This window comes from Artemia sp. Qi Xiang Cuo, chromosome 7 (assembly GCF_049724085.1).
Source record: "Artemia sp. Qi Xiang Cuo chromosome 7, ASM4972408v1, whole genome shotgun sequence".
Classification (NCBI taxonomy): Eukaryota; Metazoa; Arthropoda; class Branchiopoda; order Anostraca; family Artemiidae; genus Artemia; species Artemia sp. Qi Xiang Cuo.
In genome coordinates, this window is record NC_142800.1 from 44,352,953 (window position 1) to 44,370,392 (window position 17,440).

Genomic DNA, 17,440 nt, shown 5'->3' on the forward strand with positions numbered 1-17,440 from the left:
TCTTGCATTTCAACGAAAGAAATTCAAAATGAACTTTGAAAAATCAAGAGAATGTAACTGTGACAAGGTAAACCATGACAAAACACTACTGAAATATTTCAACTCATGCATTTCAATGAAAGAAATTCAAAATGAACTTTGAAAAATCAAGAGAATGTAACTGTTACACGATAAATCATGACAAAACACTACTGAAATATTCTAACTCTTTCATTTCAATGAAAAAATCAAAATGAACATTGAAAAATCAGCAGAATGTAACTGTGACAAGCTAAACCATAACAAAACACAACTGAAATATTCCAACTCTTGCATTTCAATGAATGAAATTCAAAATGAAATTTGAAAAATCAAGAAAATGTAACTGCGACAGGGTAAACTACAACAAAACACTACTGAAATATTCCAACTCTTGCATTTCAATGAAAGAAATCGGCATTGAACGTTGAAAATCAAGAGAATGTAACTGCGACAAGGTAAACCATGACAAAACACTACTGAAATAATCAAACTCTTTCAGTTCAATTAAATAAATCCACAGTGAACTTTGAAAATCAGGATAATGTAAGTGTGACAAGGTAAACCACGACAAAACACTAAATTTGTGAAGGGAGGTCAAAAGTTGAGGGGTGGGGACCCTTTTGTGTCCCAAAATGCACAAATTAAAAAATATTAAACAATGGGGGCCATGTGGTCCTGTGGGGGGCGGGGGGACCTTGTGGGGCCCGGGGGGCCTTTTAGGGGCCGGGTGGTTCTTTGGAAGCTCAATGGACCTTTGGGGGCCGGGGGCTTCCTTTGGAGTGGTGTTAGGGGGATCGGAGCCCCTTGGGGTTGGGTTAGAGGACCTCACGACACTGTTTAAATAGAACTTGTGTGTTATAACGACCGCAGAGTTTCATCCTCAAATCCTCTTCTAAAACATCTTCTAAAATCATCTTTTAAAATGTCTCTAACTGTTTCGCTGAAATAATTCCCTAAAATGTTTAAAACGGTTTCGCCCAAATAATCCCCTAAAAGTAAGTTCTGCGTGTTCCTATTGTTTTGGCATCCCTGCACTGTCAAATTTGAAATTTCTAGGAAACCCTTTCCTGCGTTAATCTCTTCATCTCATAAATGTTCCTAGCTACACTATTAAGGTTTCGTTAGAACATCAATTTATGTCTCCGGCTTAAAGATCAGTGAAGCCGTATTTAAAAATAGAATTTCTATCTCTTTAGACTCCCGCATAATTCCGAGATAACAAGTGATGTCATTTCTAATTCCTGACACTAAAGATCAATGAAGCCCTATTTAAAAATAGAATATTAATTTTTCTCTCTGACCTAAAGAACAGTTTATCCCTCAGACTTAAGATCAAAGAAGCCATATTGGTTTCTTTATTCCCCTTTTCGTAAATAAATAATTCCCCTTGTGATTATGTAAATCAAGTTCTCAGAAATTCTTTCCCCTTTCGTGAATCAATAATTCCTCTCGATTATGTAAATCAATTTCATCGAAACCATAAACATCCATCAAAATGAGAAAATCTTGTTTTTCCATTCTCACTGACAAAAACCATAAAAACATCCATAAATTCACCAACACTCATAATCATCCAAGAAACATCCATCTAAGTGACAAAAATCCTGTTCTTTCATTATCACTGATAAAAACCATAAAACAGACATAAATTGATGTTAACATCCATGAAAAACATCAAATAAATTGACCAACACACATAATCCTCCAAAAAACATCCATCAAAGTGAGAAAAATCATGTTTTTTCAAGTGAGAAAAATTCTGTTTTTTCATTCTCAGTGACAACGAACAGATATAAAAACATGCATAAATTATGTAAAAAAGTTGTAGGTGGCAGCAGGGGTGCCCCGTGGGAGTCGGACCCCCCTCTCTACTTATGTCAAAGCAGAATTAAATTTTATCAGAGATAAACTTTTGGGAAAGGGCTCTTAGGTTTTCACTCTTATGTTAACAGATGGGTTAGTTTTTTTTTACCCATATACATTGAAAATCTAAACCCTACATTGGATGGGAGGGAAAACCCTCCCATCCTGTATATCCCATCTACATTGTTTTAACTGCTGTTATTTTTACAGTACGATTGAAAATACCCATCTCTGTCCACACCAAATTTATAATAAACATCTTATAAAAAATATTGCATGAAACCACGGCAGATCGAGCATCTTTATTCAGTTTTCAAATTTTTCCTGAAATTTAATTGCGATCCAAAATGATAGTTCTCAAGGAGAAGTTCTGAATAAACTTTACAAGTTTTTTAATCATTAACACATAATATAAAAAAAAAACTATAATAAAAAGAACGAACAGAATAAATTTGAGAAAAAAACTGTTACACAAAATTTCCAAGAATAGTAAAGAACGATACTAAAACCAAAAACCAGTAGAAATATTGTCATATAATAATTCAAACTTAAAACTAATAGAAATTACTATGAATGAATAAATTAAACAAAGCAAACAGAAAATAGAATATGTTAAAATTGAAATCACTCCACTGGATTTATGCTTACGTGCAAAGTTGGTAATCAATCAGACGACAGAGAAAAGGTGAAAAATTAGGATTTAACTTCTAATAAAAAGTTTAGGTTCTCATAAAACCCGAAAAGGGAATGCAAAGCTGATTTTCGATAGCCGATAGTAAATCTTCACTCTCTCCCCTAGCTGGCAAATCGAAACCTAAGGAAAGTTCCTAGGTACCATCCACGAAATATTCCTTATTTTTTCAATTTTACTACTACTTTTACTTCCAATTTTAAGGATATTTTTCGTTGTTGTAATAAAGATTCAGTTTATTCTTTAAAAGAATGAAAAGGTTAAGAATCTTCGCAACATCTATGCGTCTTTATCAACCAGTTTGTGGTAATGAACTGTACATAAGGAAGTGATTCGGGCCAGTATTAACCGAAACTTTAAAAAATGGAATTTTGGTAACAATTAACATATTAAAAAAAAATTGTGCTGATTCCTAATATATAAAATTCACTAAGTTTAATGTTACCCATCAAGGCTAGGAGCTTTTGAAAATTTCTCCGATCTTTGGGAAAGGGGCTAAACACCCCTAAAAAGGCAAATGATATTAATAAAAATCACATCATTAGATTCAGCATATTAGGGAACCTTACTGTGGAGGTTTCAAACTCCTATCTACGAAAACATTGAATTTCCACATTTTTTCCCAGGATAAGGATCACGGATACGTGTTTATTTGTTTTTGTTCTTTATTCCATAGAGTTGACCGACTCGAACGGATGTTACTAGAAAATTGGGAGAAGACTCATTTGATCAGAAATTAAAAGTTTTGGGCCCTTTTTAAGCGACCGAAAAGATTGTGCCACGAGAAAGTGGTGTTTTCTTCCATTTTGCGGTACCAAACTACAATTTTGCCCCACGGAGGAGAAACTCGCTATCCAAAGCCGTGTCCTGGATTTTTTTTTCGGGGGGGGGGGGAAGGGGGTTACAAAGAAAACTTTAAAAAATGCATCAAAAATTTGTTTATATGCATTTTGTTACTTTTTTGCGAGCCGGACAAAATTTCGAGGGGGGGGGAGGGGTTCACATTGCCTAGCCCCCTTCCCCTGGGTACGGCCTTGTTTCTATCTATTGAAAATTCTGAGATAGTCCTTTGATTGGAAAGTATAAAAAAAAATATATATATATTTAGAACTTTCCATTTGCAGGGAAAGTAATGCCTCACGGTGTCGCATTCGCTCCTGAATAGTCACATAATCTATACAAGATAAATCTTCGATTTGGACATTTATTTTAATGCGCTACAAGTTGATTTTTTGCTTGACTTTTTTTGTATGAAATTACTTTTGGTTGCATATAATTGCACATAAGCTATTATTAAAGAGCAGCGGTGGGTCATTGTGTAGGTGGGGGGGGGGGGTCATATGACTAAAAGAGCGCATTTCAATGTCTGAACTGTCTAGCTCTCTATGACTCTTCTGGTAAGATCTTGAGATCTTCATAGCATGGGGTATCAAGGGAAGGGGTTGAAAATTAATCTCTCGTCTCCTTTTATTTAGATTACGCCTGAATGAAGATGCTGTGGGGTGGTTTTTCTTTTCTTATTGCAGAGAAATAATTCCGACATATTTTAAAGCTTTATATAGCTAAACTGATTTGCTTATAATTTTATAAACTTAAATAAAGTGATTTGTAAATGCGCATAAGCTAATATTAAGGAGGGGTAGTGGGTTAGTCTGTAGTCTGAGGGTTCAGGTGCCTCAAAGAGTATATTTCAGTGACCAAATATCCTAAATGATTGAGCCTTCAAATAAATATAGAATAAGTTTTTGGGAAGGGGGGATGGAGGTAGAAACTGACGACTACTCTCTCTTGATTCCCAGGAAAATTTATGGTTTACGTGTGTAATATTGGTGATGGAGGGGGGGGGGGGGTAGTAGTAGAGCCCCTCACATTGCGACAATATTTTTCTATGTAGCATAAAATATACACTAGCATGCCTACCGGCACAATGATGGCAAAGGCGAGGCGGGGGATCATGAGCCTTGCCAGGAAATTTCTTGGCTGGAGGAGTGGATGGGGGGGGGGGGGGCAAATGCTACTCGGAGATTTGATTTTAGTGACTATAAACAGCAATATTTCTTTTTTCGTATTTAAATACAATGTTTTAATGTATTCAAATGCATGTATACAATGTATTTAACAATCAGAGAACCATATCGAACAGGTAACGATTGCTTTAGCCGCAAAGAAGATCCAAATCGTGCAGAATTTCCATCCGTATGAACAATAATATTCCTCTATGCTCACCCAAGATTCTATAGTAAAAATATTACTAACAAATTGTTCAACCAAACTGATACTAATCGAAAATTTTGCCTAGATATCCAAATTTTGTCCAAAATTTTAATTACGATCCAACGTTTTGATTCTTAAGCAGGAAAACTGAAAAAGCGTAAAGTTTTTTCTGCCGATCAGTTTACAATTACTGATGTATACAATTTAACTGCAAGAAATCGGGGTTATGGGGAAGGTAGCCCACATCATGTCTCGGTGAGACCTAGGCACCATTGAAAAACGATCAGAAATAAATAAAAGAGAAAGTTTTTGTTCAACTTGAAGTAAAGGGAAAGGGCAACATTAAAAATTAAAAGGTATAGAAATTATTCGGTAAATTAGGTTAGCTGCCCCCTTCTCAACCCTTCGTTCTTTACACTAAAGTTTGACTTTTCGTTTTAATTCTTTAAGAATGACGGCTAAAACGCAAGGGGTGTCTAACTGAGATAATAATCTTTTCCGGAGCATTAATACCATAGCTCAGCGAGCCTGGGGTTGAGAAGAGGGCAGCTCTCCTCATATAGGGAATAATTTTTGTTCATTGTAAGTTTTTATGTTGCCCCATACTTTCCGTTGAAAAAACTTGTTTTTTTTTTAAATTTAATTATGACAAATGGGCAGTTGTTGAAAATCAGTTATAATTACCACATCTTCACAGACAACAAGAACGAAAAAGCAATATTATTTCATTAGAAATATATCACTTGGACAGGAACATGACTTTCGGGGATTTTGTATTGTCATGTAATTTAAGTAAATTACGTTGTTGAAAATATAGGATGATCTATGATTAGTCGGCTAAAAATTATTTATGATAAGACAACTGTGATATATGTATTTATTCATGTTAACCAGCTTACAAAATCTTTGTCAATGTGAAACCACTATTATTCAGTTTCACATTTGTTGTTGTATGACTTGACTTACTTTGCTTAAGTCCCATTCGTCCTTCAAAGTTATTTTGTGGCCTCTTTCTTCGTAAAGGCGTGGATATACCTTCTGTATGCCTCATGGTCTTCTGCTAGGCGAAGAAATCTGGAAAAACGATGAGGCGTAAATTTTTCATTCCAACTCTTTGGGGGGTGACCACGAGGACGGGAACCGTGGATTTGGCCTTCGAAGATGATTTTCGGGAGACAGAACTGACTCATCGTTTGACGTGGCCGATTCACCGAAGCTGCTGGAATTGGATAGATGGTCAAATTGTCGATTGTCCTGGACGCGGTAGCTATCATCTCATGGTCAAATCGTCGGTTACCCCGGACGCGGTAGTTATCACCTCATGACTTTGGTCGGTTACCCCGTACGCAGTAGCATTAGTTCTGATTCTCAATCGTTTGTATTTCATTTTATTTTAAGAAGAAAGGGGGTTTCTTAGCTAATTTCAGGTAAGCGGTAAGCCACTCCTCTCCATACTTAGCAGGGGCTGGCCATATCTAGTACCGATAATGTGCCCTACTGACGTCCTGCGCCACCAGCAATTTGTCCTATTGCTCGGAGAAGGCTTGGGACTGGCGGGACATATCCATATGCAGATGGGCCCTGCCCTGTGCATATTAGAGTAGCCTTCCACCTCATCCGTCTGAATTTATGACCCCCCAGACGTGGCTGTCCCAACTTTATTTACATACCCCAGAAACCAGGCCTCCCCTTAGTCCGCAGCTCCCTACTTGGAGGTATCCTGCATATCTACAATACGTTATCCTATCTGCCTCCGGGGGATGCGCTGAGTGGCCTTGGGGAGGCCCCTACTGAGAATATGACTCATTAGTACTCAGAAGTACTACTGTTGTTGTATATCCTAAGCAATTAACAACTCAGTAACAGCGACGTTATCAAAGTTTCTGGGTGAAAGTTTTCTCTCCAAAACTATTGTCATTTTGAATGTCACCACATTTACCCATGATCAGCTTATTAGCAGACTGATGTCATTTTTTTTTTATTCATGTTTCAAACAATAATTGTCTTGGATTTTTACTCTTTTTTAATTTTCTAATTATTTAATTACATTAAATATTATAAAGTGTTTTAAAATTGATCAACAATTTTTGTGATAGATATGGCAATAGTCTTCCTAATTAGTTAAATTTGTCTTGTGGATTTACGATCTAGTTTTATTAATTTTTTATTAATACCAATTTATCTTTTGTCGTTGTTCTACGTTGTTCCTTTTTTACGGGACCAGTGCTCATCTTATTCTGAGCACTTATTCTTCTTACTTGTCTTTTATTATTTGTGTGTTGTCGTCATAAATTGTTTCTCGCAATCCCCATTAAATCTGATTTATTACTCATAGATATCGTATCTACTCTTCCAGGAGTTCCCTTGCTTGAAGAAACCGAGTTTGATGTTCCCCCTGAATCAGAAGGAGTGGAAAATGAATCCCAGGTGATGGAACCTTGACTTTCCTAAAGTTATAATAGGATCTGTTGTTGATTCTCGTTAGCAGAGTGAGCTGGCGGAAACTCCTTTATTCTAGACTTGTGAATGTAATGGATTTAATAATTGTATATTCAATCCTACGCTATTGTATAGTTGAAATGTGTATTTTATTATCCTTACAGACTTTAAAATCCAACGGAGGGATTCAGGATCACTCAGAGTAGATGATAAGAGGGCATCCTTTTTCTTGAAGTCGAATACAAGAAATGCGCAAAAACAGAATATTTCTTCAACTTTTTCGAAATTCATCTGGAATTTCTTGTACAAAAACCGGTTTTTCATTAGAATATCTTTGTTGGGTACCCTTTGCAAGATGCTACAGAAAATGAAAATTGATAAATAATGTTTATCTCTTTAAAAAGGAACAAATAACAGGACAAAAAGACACATTCATCTCTCTTTTCTCTTGATAAAAGTGTTTGCACACTAATAATAGTGTGCAAAACAATAGTTTAGCACAAGGTTGATAGTACCCCGGTACAAAAATAGCTTTCGTATAAACACAAGACCTTGTCGTCGCCGAACTGCTACCTGGTTTCTTAGGTAACACTGGTCTCCAATCGGTTACCCTGCCTTCCTCGCATTTTTAGCCCCCTCCCCTGGATTTTAAATGATACCTTCTTTTGGGTTGTTTTCACTGGAGATATTTTTTTTGGAGTGTTTTCATTTAAAATACCTATTCTTTACACTTTTATTGGAAAAAAAACGACAAATTTGCCTAGATATTGATGAAAAAATACATTTTTCCGCTCTTTCCCTGAGAATTTTTGTCAATTAGTTGAATCGGTGCTTCCAGTCTAGAGTTCAAAAATCCAATGAAAAGCATGGAAACTAGGTGATTTCTATTTGTAAGTCAGGCCCTTTTCGAATTATAAAATATACTAAGAATTGTTTGACTTGTATGCGTCTTAATTGGTTTGTATTGTATTTTTGTAACTAGTTTGATGAGTTTTTTTTTATAACCATTAAGAAGAATGGAACATTCAATCCAAATCTAAAAAAAAAAAAAAAAAAAATTATAGACTTTTTCCAAGCGTCTTTTGTTTTCGATTCATGTTAACTGGTATCTTGTTTATTGGGGTTACCATGTGTCAGCCCTCCCAGTCTCAACTCGTTTCAGCATTAGCAATTTCCTATTTCAGATTATCTCCACAGTAGTAATTGGGAGGAGGTCGGTTTCCATTCCTCCTAGAAAACTCATCCCCCCCTTTCTGAAAAATCCAAAAAAGCGAGGGTAAAGCTCAGTCTCTACAGACGATCATAAATCTTGAAACTTCACCCTAGCTGGTAAATTGCCACCTAAAAAGACTCCCTAGGTACGGTCATGAAATATCCCTTTTTTATTCCATTTCACCTGCGATTGTTCCTTCCATTTTAAAGAATTTTTCTAGTATCGTGACGACTCAACTTTTTGTTCAAAAGAATAAATGGAATAACTGGCGGAAACTGTAAATATAAACCTTGAAATTTACTGCGGTAAGTTCATTTCTTTTCAAACCATTGCTCTCTTAGGGTAGAGATGAGGATACAAGATATGTCAGTTTTGCCTTGGAGTGTCATATTGAAACTGACTATATAGCTAAACAAAAATCACAGGACAACAAATCCACTTTTTTCAAAAATTATATTGAAACGGATTATGTTCATGGTGTTCCACTCAGTAAGGAATTGACCCTGATGTTACAGTGGTATTAAACTACCGATCTCAGCTACTTTGGAAGCTATTTAGCTTTAAAGACATATTTGTTCGAACTATCGACAAATTCGTACAATTCAGCTTTTTGCCTGGGCAGATTGATCTAGACTTTAAGTTTTTCTTTTTACTAATATATTTTTTGTAAAAGTTACAATCCCATAATTTGAAAGCGCTGTCCCCCTCCACCTTACATAAAGGATAACCCCTAATATGGTATGAATATTGTACATATATTAACTTCACTTTTTTTAATGATGAAAGTAAAGAACAACATTCAATACCTAGCTAGGAAATTTCTGATAGTAAGAAAATTTACGAGTTTGATTCGAGCTAAGACGAATCGACTAATAACATATGACAAAAAACACATATGTCGAAGGAGCCGATCTTATCTGAAACGGTCACTTATTACCGATCGAAAACGATTTGTAACTGGGCTCACCTTGAAAGAATATGGCTTCCTATTTGACACCAAAGAAATCAATTTACTCTTTGAAATTTTAAGGAATTTTAGGATGACCTGAATACTAACTGAACTGAATACGACATATAAACGCGTGCGGCATATCTTTTCTGAAAAGTAGCTGAATAAAAATACATTTTTGTTTTAGAATCTCTATTTAGGAAATATAACATCAAAAAGAAAAAAAATAATTGACTTTGGTTTCATGTGTACAATTATATCCTTATATCATAGATATTATATTACTACCGTGTAGTGTGTTGCAATAATGATAAATTTTTAGACATCTTCAGAGATATATCTTGTTTTTCTCAGTTAAATTGTTCTGAGTTACGATGAATAAAAGATTTTGTTGTTGATTCTGTTTCAGTATTCTTTTTTCAGGGATATCCTACGTAGGAGCAGGGCCGAAGCTAGTATTGGCATCGAAATAATAAAATAAATGTAGTTATATTTAACAAATTGATATTTTCCTTCTTGATGTTCACAACTGAGCTGCAGACTTAAAAAATTAAGTTGCTTTTGTTTATTAAAAAATATCTTAGATTCTTCTTCGATGTTTGCAGCATTTTCCTATTTTTAGTTCAGGCACGAGTTTTCCTTCATACATTTTACAAAGTAAACTTTGAAACTAGGATCATCATCTTTGACTTTAAATGCCAGAGTTATTCGAACAAACTGTTCGTGGTGACGGACTGTAAGTAAGGAGCGACGCGGCTCAATAGTAACCGAAATTCTAAAAAGCTGAATTTTGATACCAATAGATACATAAAAAATGGGATTTTTATGCTGATTTTTAATATAAGTTTCATCAAGTTCAGTATTACCCATCAAAAGTTACGAAAAAATTTGCCTTATTTTCGAAAAAAGGTAGAAACACCCTCTAAAAGTCAAAGAATCTTCACGAGAATCATCGCATCAGATTCAGTATCGGAGAGTTCGATTGTACAGGTTTCAAGCTCCTATCTGCAAAAATGTGGAATTTTGTATTTTTTGCCAGAAGAATGATCGCGGATGCGTGTTTATTTGTTTGTTTTTTTTTGCCAAGAATGATCGTATAGACCCAGAATGTCGCGAGAGGGCTCATTTGAACGGAAATTAAAAGTTCTAGTGCCCTCTTTCATTTACCAAAAAAATCAGAGGGTAACTAGGCCCCCTCCCACGCTCATTTTTCCCCAAAGTCACCGGATCTAAATTTTGAGATATCCATTTTGTTCAGCATAGTCGAAAAAGCTAATAACTATGTCTTTGAGGACGACTTAATCCCCCACAGTTTCCGGGGGAAAGACTGCAAGTTATGAACTTTGCCCATTATTTACATATAGTATTGATTATTGGGAAATATACAGACGTTTTCAAAGGGGATTTTTTATGGTGGGGGGATCTGTGGGGCTACGTGGGAGGATCTTTCAATGGAGGTATTTTTCATGGGAGAAGAGAATTTTCATGAAGGGGGCGCAGGATTTCCCAGCATTATTTAAAAAACAATCAAAAATTAAATAAAAAAACAACAAATTTTCAACTGAAAGTAAGGGGCAACATTAAAACTTAAAACGAATAGAAATTATTACGTATATGAAGGGGTTTTTACCCTTCTCAATACCTCGCTCTTTACGCTACAATATTTTTAGTAATTTCAAAACAGCTAATTAATCTAATTAAACGGCCTTTGTGATTCAGGGGTCATTCTTAAAGAATTGGAACAAAATTCGAACTCTAGCGTAAAGAGCGAGGCATTGACGGGGGGGGGGAGAACCCCCTCATATACGTAATAAAATTATACGAATATAGAACTTCGTTACCTAAGTTAATTTGTAAGTTATGTATATTTATTACTAATAAAAATTTCGTAAATAAAACTAAAAGTTGTAGTGCCCTTTTTAAGTAACCAAAACATTGAAGGGCAACTATGCCCCCTCCCCGCCCCTTTTTTGTCAAAACTGTCCGGTCAAAATTTTGAGAAAGCCATTTAGCCAAAAAAAGTAAAATTAATTGACAAATTTTGTTTTAATTATTCATGTACGGTGAGCCAAAATCGAAACATGGATTAATTCAAAAATGTTCAGAAATTAAATTAAAAAAAAACATTTTTTTTTTAACTGAAGGTAAGGAGCGACATTAAAACTTAAAACGAACAGAAATTATTCCGTATATGAAAGAGACTGTCCCCTCCTCAACGCCCCACTCTTCTCGCTAAAGTTTTTTCTTGTTTTAAAAAGTAGAGTTGTGAGATAGAGTCAAACTTTAGCGTAAAGAGCGAGGCGCTGAGGAGGGACAGCCCCTTTCATATACGGAATAATTTCTGTTCGTTTTAAGTTTTAATGTCGCTCCTTATTTTCAGTTTAAAAAAAAATTATTATACTCAAGGATTACACCTATAAGATGCTTTGCTTTGTACCAGCGATGTCTAGTAGCATCTAGTAAATTACTTTATATGATGTGTTACTTTTCTTTTGAAAAATAGTGAGATCTTGGATGACAACAAGCACATTCCATAGAACAGAAGAGGGAAGGTTTTTTTGTGCTTTACCCTAATTTTTCCAGTAGCGGGAGAGCAACTCTTTTGAAAATGTTAAAAGGGGCTGCCCCTATTTTTTATACCTTTCCTGTAATTACAGAGCAAATTTCAAGTTTGAAGTAGCACCATGCCATATTTGAATTATCACAAATGACTTCACAAAACTGATAAGTAAACCAACAGACCAAGATTAAGTATTTTACCCAGTTTATAGTAATAGTTTTTGTAGTATTTGTATCTGATCCTATTGGTTCTTGAATTTTGGTATGCTGGTTTCTATCTTGGTTCCTCATTTTTGTCTTTCTAATTTAGAATGGTTACGTCCTCTTAAATTTTGTTTGTACACTTTTGCTCTTTTTTCTTCTTCTTTATACTAATATCTAACTAAAACTTCCAGTTCTAAATCATTAAAACCAGCTTGCCTTTTAAAAAAAATATGAAAATTTTGACTTCAAAGTTAGATTAGTTGTATGATAATTTTGCTGTTAATTAAATTTGTAACTAGTCAAACAGTTTGTGATAACGAACTGTAAATAAAGAACAACATTTGTGCATAGCTACTAAAACTACAAAGCAAAATTTTGAAACTTAACGAAACGAAATTAACAATAGATAGAATAGAATTTATTTGCGCTAAAAGCCCATAGGCCATGGTAAAAGATATAAACAAAGAAGTATTACAAAAAAATTGCACAAATCCTAACCTAATCCTACAGAAATTTACTTCTATGATTCATCGCGAGACGAAGGAACCGTGCCAAGCTTCTGTTACCCGTAAAACACTCATCCGCACACACTCTCACCAACCAATCAAAATCATAATCTCCCCTACCAAACACTTCAAGTCTCCAATCACTCAGCTCCTCACATTCACACATCAAGTGATAACTGAGTGAACCCTATATTGTTAAAATATAACAGTGAAGCTCGGTATTGTTCAAACATATTTTAACGAATATGTAACGAATACATTAATATGTAATGACATGAATTTAAGATTATTTATAAAAATTGAAGAGCCGGAGAAAATTTTTGCAATTTAAAGAAAAAACGGGAAAACACCCCCTAATAGTTGTGTGATCTTGATGAAAATTGTAGCATCATTTTTGGTATGTCAAAGAACCTTATTGCTGAGTTTCTAAGCTCCTAGGTGCAAAACACAAAACTTCACATCGTTCCAAGAACTTTATTGAGGGATGCATGCTCTCTGTTTGTTTTCATCCTCAGGGGCTTGGGCACAGCTAAGAGGTGGGAGACTCCCCCCTCCCCAAAGTTCCATGGTGCCGGTGCACAGTACTGATACTTTCGAATTTAGCTTATGTTTTTAGTTTTATTTAGCTTATGTGTGAGCATTTGTCGGCACATTTTTTATATCCTCCCAAACTCACAACCCAAGCTGTGCCCCTGCCCAGGGGTGATCACATCGAATTAGTGGTTGTCGAACATCAGGAGAGAGTGCAATCAGTTGTAGTGTCTTTTTTAATGTGAGTCCTCTAACTATTCATGCTAAATTTTTCAAGAGATCTGCCAAATTCCAGTGGTGGATGAAACTCGCAGCGATAGTGAAACTCGGCTCAATAATGAAAAAATTTATGATTGCTTGCTCCTATAATGGCCAACGAAAAAACGAACCAAGTAGGAAATAATGGAAAAATTAAGTTGCAACCAAGTGATTTTCTTACAAATGCTTTTTAGAGTGGTTTGGTCATTTAATTTCAATCGCTTTGTGGCGGAGCAGTGAGACACGGTAATTAAATAAAAAGTAGTTTTTTTTTCAAATGAAAGTGAAGGGTGACATTGAACACCATAAATAACCTTATACAGATGTTTTAAGAAGGGCCTGACATGTGAAAAGAATGTTCCTCCCTCTTCCGCCTTGCTGTAGGTAAGAATATAATATGGTATCTAGTACAAAAACAGCCACCTGCAATTACAATTAATTTAAAAATAAGATATAATGAATAAAAGTAGTGGGGCCTCACTGCTTTTAAAGACATACCCTCCCTGGATTTTAAGGACATGCCCTGTTTTAAAGACATGCCCTGTTTCCACGACAGCCTTGTTTTAAATGGCCAACAGGTGTTTGTTGCGTCATAGGGAAGGGCCTAAACGATTTAGGTGTTACGACAATGCTTACCTATGAAATATAGATGACGCAATCTTGCTTCAGTATTAGAAAAGAGGAAAGTGAGAGATGTAGGTGTTAGGGAATGTTTACATTCGGTTGTTATTCAATATGGATGATGCAAGCGTGCGTTACATGTTATATCACACGGGGTGTTTAGTAATTGGAGTTGAGGGTAATGCTATGGTACGTGGATTTATCGGAAATAACTTAATGGCATAACATATCTTACGTAATGTCAGCGCACATCTTACGTACTGACAGCGCACTTGTTACATAATGATAGCACATGCGTGGGTTTTACGCAATGATGGCGCCAGGCAGAGGAAATTTTATTAAGACATTTCAAGACATCTCGAGGCGTTTTTTTTTTCAAAACCTTTCCATTTTTTCTTTTATTCTTGTGTAATGAGGAATGTTTATGAATGAGGCATATACACGTGAAACGCTTCTTCAGAGTCCGTAGGGGACCTCCTCGCTTTTAATTGAGGAGGACACATACGTGGATTCATACATAATACTTTTTTTCCGTGACATTTCTCAAAGGATCATTATATATTCTAATGCTTTTTGTCTTCATTAGGATTCGAAAGATCAATTTCCATCCAATAGAAAAACACCCGAAACGCCAGGTTCAGCAGACACTTTTCAATATTCTGTTCTGGTTAATATATTCCAGAAATATCATATTGCATGCGAGGAGATTTACCATGTTTCGCTTACTAGAAGGACGATTATGTCTTTCCCACACCTGTGATAATCAACGTCCAGAGGGGAAAATCTATTTCTAAAAATTATTGTTCCCAAGACAAATTTGTAATTAGAGAAATTCTGAAAATAAGTTCTATATTTGCGAAGCAATCGTCAAACTATGCATTCACTTTCTTTTTTTTTTAGAAGTGTTATCATTATTTTAAGTTACTGCTTGCAATGGAAATGTGTAATTAAAGAAATTCTGAAAATACAGCGTTTTTGAGACAAGACTATGCAAATGGAAAAACAAAACGTGAAAAACCTGACATTGGATAAAATATAGAAAAAAATGCGTAAAAGAAAGGTATGGTTCCTAGCAGGCAATTCCAGTTATGTCTTTCTTAGGAAAATGGTCCATTATTGCAAAACTTAGCCTTAACTAGCAGGAAGAGTGCAGAAATTCTTCATTTTTCGTCATTGCAGGGGTAATTAAAGAATATATAATATATTTTACTATTTTTGTGTACTTTGTCAGAGAAATGGCCCCGCTTTGCAAAATCTCGCCTTAACTAGGGGATTGAGAGGATAAATTCTTAATTTTTACTCGTATTACACGGATAATTAAGGAACTTTAATGTTTGTTTTTATTTTTGTGTGTGTTTCTTATAAAATGCCCCTCCACTTTGCATAATTTGGCCTTAAGTAGCCGGGAGAGAGAGTATTAGTAATATTTTACTGAATGGAGTTAGAGTTGGCATATTGATAATGTCTGGAGCTAGAGTCAAAATCGGTTATAAATTACAGATCTAGTTAGAACCTTTAAAACAGGACTCTGAAGTTGGAGTTTTAATATTTTTTGCTGAATGGAGTCGGAGTTGGAGTCGGCATATTGGAAATGTCTGAAGTTAGAGTCGAAATCGGTTGTAAATTACAAATATAGTTAAAAGAACCTTTAAAACAGGGCTCTGGAGTTGGAGTCTTAGTAATTTTTTGCTGAATGGAGTTGGAGTTGGACTCGGTATATTGAGAATGGCTGGAGTTAGACTTGAAATCGGTTACAAATCACAAATCTAGTTAAAAAGAACCTTTAAAACAGGGCTCTGGAGTTGAACTTTTACTGATTTTTTTTCTGAATGGAGTCGTAGTTCGCGTTGGCACATTGAAAATGTCCGGACAGACTTAAAATCGGTTATAAATTACAAATCTAGTTAAAAGAACCTTTAAAACAGGGCTCGAAAGCTTGATTTTTAGTATTTTTTGCTGAATGGAGTCGGAGTTGGAGTCGGCATATTGAAATTGTCTGGATTTTGACTTGAAATTGGTTATAAATTACAAAATCTAGTTAAAAGAACCTTTAAAATAGGGCTATCGTGTTGGAGTTTTAGTCATTTCTGATGAACGCAGTCGGAGTTGGATTCGGCATATTGAAAATGTCTGGAGCTAGAGTTGAAAATTGGTTATAAATTACAAATCTAGTTAAACAACCTTTAGAACAGGGCTCCGAAGTTGAAGTTATGGTAATTTTTTGCTGAATGGAGTCGGCATATTGAAAATGTCTGGAGCTAGTGTCGAAATCGGCTATAAATTACAAATCTAGTTAGAAAACCTTTAAAACAGGGCTCTGGAGTTTACCAATTTTTTTGCTGAATGGAGTCGGAGTTTGTGTCGACATGTTGAAAACGTCTGAAGTTAGAATCAAACAATTATAGCAGGCCCCAAAGCAACCATTTCAACCGATCACAAATTATTCTTACAAAATACGACATACTTCTTACAGTACAAAAAATGCATTTCCCTTAATTCAGGAATAGTCACTTCTACCCTCCCCCCGCCCCCCGATTTCAAATTCTGATTCTGCTTGTTCAGTGCTGATTTTTATTCGTGGAACTTGTTACATGCTAATTTTCTCTTCGTGAAAATTGTACATTGTTTTTCTCCTCGTGAAACTGATTTTCTTCATGGAACTTGATGCGTGCTGATTTTTATTCGTGAAACTTGGTGCATGTGTTTTTTTTCTTCTTGAAACTTGTTCATTGATTTTTTCTCCTTTTTGTAGCAGATTTTGTTCATGGAATTAATTGCATGCCTGATTTTTTGTTCGTGAAACTTGTTGAGTGCTGATTTTTGTTTGTGAAACTTGCTACATGTTGATTTTTCTTTTCGTGAAACTTGTACATTAATTTTCTCCTTGTAAAGTTGATTTTATTAGTGGAACTTGATGGGTAGTAGTTTATTTTTGCTTTCGTGGAACTTGTTGCATGCTGATTTTGTTCGTGCAACTCGTTACATGTTGATTTTTCTCTTCATGAAAATGTACATTGATTTTTTTTCTAATTGTGATACTCGTCCTGCTTCTAGGGATCGTCGTGTGCTGATTTCTGCTCGTGAAACTAGTTGAATGTTATTTTTTCTCTTCGTGAAACCCAAACTTTAATTTTTCTCCTCGTAAAACTGATTTTGTTCATGGAACTGGTCGCGTGATGATTTATGACCGTCAAACTTGTTGAGTGTTGATTTTTGCTAGTGAAACTTGTTACATGTTGTTTTTTCTCTTCGGGAAACTTGTCTATTATTTTTTCTTATCATGAAACATATTTTAATTCAAGAATTCTTTACATATTTATTATTGTTCGTGTAACGTGCTGCATACGGATTTTTCTTCGTAAAACTAGCTA